This window comes from Uloborus diversus, chromosome 2, assembly GCF_026930045.1.
Source record: "Uloborus diversus isolate 005 chromosome 2, Udiv.v.3.1, whole genome shotgun sequence".
Lineage (NCBI taxonomy): Eukaryota > Metazoa > Arthropoda > Arachnida > Araneae > Uloboridae > Uloborus > Uloborus diversus.
In genome coordinates, this window is record NC_072732.1 from 130600675 (window position 1) to 130604458 (window position 3784).

At 30.8% G+C, this 3784-nt stretch overlaps 1 pseudogene; it reads right to left on the minus strand.

The window, feature by feature from the left end:
• Positions 1-811: 811 nt before the first annotated feature.
• LOC129217847 (small nucleolar RNA U3) lies at positions 812-900 on the minus strand (annotated as a pseudogene).
• Between the last annotated feature and the right edge of the window lie 2884 nt (positions 901-3784).

Below are 3784 nucleotides of genomic sequence, written 5' to 3' on the forward strand. Positions count from 1 at the left end.
TCAAGCTTTACAGTAATGGAAAATACACAAAGAAAGTGGAAGTAGTGTATACATAGATATTTTTTCTACCAATTTTACATTTATACGTAATTAGAGTCTAAAAATATGCTTCTAAGTCCTAAAAGTCTGCTTCTGCTTACGCGTATCAAGTAAACACAGTTTTTAATAACTAGGGATGATTCCGCCTACTCATGTACAAGCAGTAAAACGGGTACGTGTACTTATGTACGCGTAATAGAATGTGTACGTGTACTTTTGTACACGCGTAAGATCTTACATTTCATACATGCATTTTTTACACCCTTACCTAACATACATCTAAAAATATAGTAAATACAGAGAACGGGACATCAAATTCAAAGAAAACTGATGACTCTGAGACCTGAAATTGCAACAACAATAGAGCGTGTAAGTTAAACAAAATTACATTATAATAGTGACTTCGAGTAAGTTGAAAAAGGTTTAAAATACTTACTAACAGCCCTAGTTTGTTTTAAAACCAATTTTGAAAAGACAACCTTATACACATTCGTATTGCACTTTTTAACAATTTTTAACTCAATATCATACCTGCATTTTGATGAATTTTGCCAAAATGACACCTGATTGGACTATTAGTAGTGAAAACTAGTAGTGGCTACAAAAAGCTTTGGATAATATATCGCCAGATAGTCTCCAATTTATGCCATTAATCCAGTTTTCGTTGAAATTAGCAGTAGTTGCCACAAAGTAATGTGTGAAGATCTTTTGATACTTTGGAATGCAACCAAAAGGTAAGGTAAAACCTTAGACAAACTCTACAAGGGACATTTCTACTCTTAACGGAATACCGTTTCTGCGCAGTTCGGTGAGAGAATTCGATACTCATACTATAGAAATGATCCTATGAAGTATGATTTTAACATATACACGAAGGGATGGTAAAAAAATCAACATTTCACATAGAAATGAGTAAACTGAAACGTTTAGCAACATTTGAGTGAAAAACTTGTCTGATTACAATACATCCAAATAAAACGAAAATGTATCAGATTACCCTCACATTTGGCATATTTTTTTCTTCTTTTTTTGCAGTAACTCATATTTAAATAATGTTATACATTTTAAAAAGTACAATAGCATACACGGTAATTTTTGCAGTTACTTAAAGTTTGTCGAAGGTTGAAAAAATAGGTTTCAAAAAATTAATGCTACTTTCTTCTTTAAAAACTAATTAAGATTGGCTTGAGATTGTTAACAGACAATGCGCTTTTGAGAGTCACTGTACGTGAAAAGCAGCATATTTGTTCTAACATGCTTAATAAACATAACTATCTGAATAAACATAACTATCTGGTCATAAACAAGGAGGATAAAACCTTGAATACTGATTTGGGGGACATGACTAACTTTTGTTTTGCTGCAACATAAAATATTTAATTTTCCTTCCACAGAAGCATTTATGGAAATGACTTGATTTAGAGGAAACGATGGATGAATCTTAATTCCAAGTAAAAATAATGTTATGAATAAATATGTGAAGGAAGGAAATTTATTCCATTCTTAACCGACACGAAATGTTACCTTTTTTTTGTTTTGCTTTCCGAACAAGTTAGCAGCATTAATTATGCCTAATGATGCAAAACAGTGTTATTTGTTGATATTATTTTGAGAAACATTGAAAAACAAATGTTAATATCTGCATGTTTATTCATGAAATACTTCAGAAAAATAAACATGTCTTTTAGAAATATAAATTTGTCCCAAGTCTTCTGAAAATGTTACATATAATATGTTTCTTTTGTGTTTTTGCTATTACTAAGAACTAATTCTAGCTGGTAGTTTACTTCCCTTCATTTCTCGAAAAAAAGAACCTTTAATTATCTGTTAAAGGGCTGCTAATCAGTGCTACTATCGTAAATAACAAAATAGTTTTGTTATTTTTGAGGGAAGCTTAATTTAGTAACGGTGTTTATCACTGAAAAGCAAAAACCATAATGGAAATCTATTGATTTATTTGTCGTTAAAAATGAGTAAATAATATTGACGATGATTGAGTTATATAGTGCCATTAGCACACTTTATGATGTGGATAACTGAAAAAAAAAGACACCTTAGTTTAACTGTCTTATTAACACGACAAAAATATTACTCCAACAGAAAATGTAACAAATGGGTGCATTAATGCACTATAAGTATTGAAAGTAAATTTTAATTTGACATTTTTTCATCGTCATGTCGTTTTTCAGATAACAATTTTCAAGTAGTAAGTATTTGCAGTGTTTCATTGAGTTTTGTTTCTTTTGTCAACTCTCGTTGATTACTGAGAAATTCCATGGGTAACTAACTGACATTTGTAAAGCGAAACAGTATGTGTAGAGTAAACGCAAAAATTACATTGTACAAACTATTTTTTACTTGAATTACGCTGATTTCGAAAACTGAATTTGATCATATAATTTTTGGTTAGATATTTTGTAACATACAATTTGGATCATCTCAAAAAAATTATTGAAAACATGGTAACTGACTGACGTGCCACTTTCTAAACTGTCAGTAAGTTACCATCCTCAAAAAAAAAAAAAAAAAAAAAAAATCATGCATTTAAGAAATTCACTTAATAAAAATGATCCAGGGATAGTATTAAACTCAGTCTCATAAAAACAATAATCCAGGGAAAATATTGTTTGCAAAACGTATGGATTTCGTTAAATGTTACTAAATACGTACTGTCTTGCTTTAAAAATGCCAGTCAGTAGTTACTCGTAGAATTGCCCTTATGCGAAATGCAATGAACTCACCAAAACAAACCTGAAGGCCATGAACCACTAAAGAACTACCGTAAGTTGCACTTTGCTGGAGAGTGGGAAGAAATTTATATATGCAATGTTCTTCCTGCCTTATATTTGGGAATTTTCTTAGCGACCTTTTGTGAGTTTGCATTTTGGAAAACGTCAAAAGAGACAAACTGATTACACATTTTAAAACTAATTGCTCTAAATTTATCATATTTGAAAATAGCTGTCTGGAAAGCAATACTGTTTTTTTACAGATACTAGCAACTTAGCGTTTTGTTTCTGACAGACATGTTTGAATTCATCAACTAGAATTGGAGTATGTTTTTTATTATCCGATAAATTGTACAACATTTGAGGATTAGAAACTTACTAAGTATATCTTACAAAAACATACGGTTTCGTTTTGCTTACTAAATATACGTGAAGCTTTACAGATTTTCGGAACTAAGAAAATTATACATGTTATTTAAAATTCAAGGATTATTAATTTAATCTTAAAAAATACATCTTATCAAATATAAGATTTTAAACTTGAATTGCTAAGATTATGTCACATGCATTTCCTACCATGAGTCCTACTATTCAAGAGGCAACTTATTTGATTTAACTTTCGAAAGCGTTTCTTGTCAAGTAGGTATCATGCAATTTTCGTTGTCTTCACGTCTACCAATTCAGTTGAATTAACTTTTCTTCTAATGAGCCAAATTTATTCAAGCAGCTGCACCCCAACGCTGTTAAAACTGAACAAAGATAACTCAACTAGTTAATTCGTGTGTAGAGTGAACGCTTGTCAAAATCCCAAAACATAGAAAATTCAGCTCATTGGGATGAGAAAGGTAGCGGCACAAGTGTCTGGTGTGCCTGATGACTTGACTGTCGTGTGAAGGATAACTCCACTTTTTTTTACTTCCTTTTACAAAAAATAAATTATTGTATTCGCGAAAAAAATTTCACTCAAAATTCGGAATTCATTTTCATTTTGCTTACCCCAGAATTAATGTTGAGTT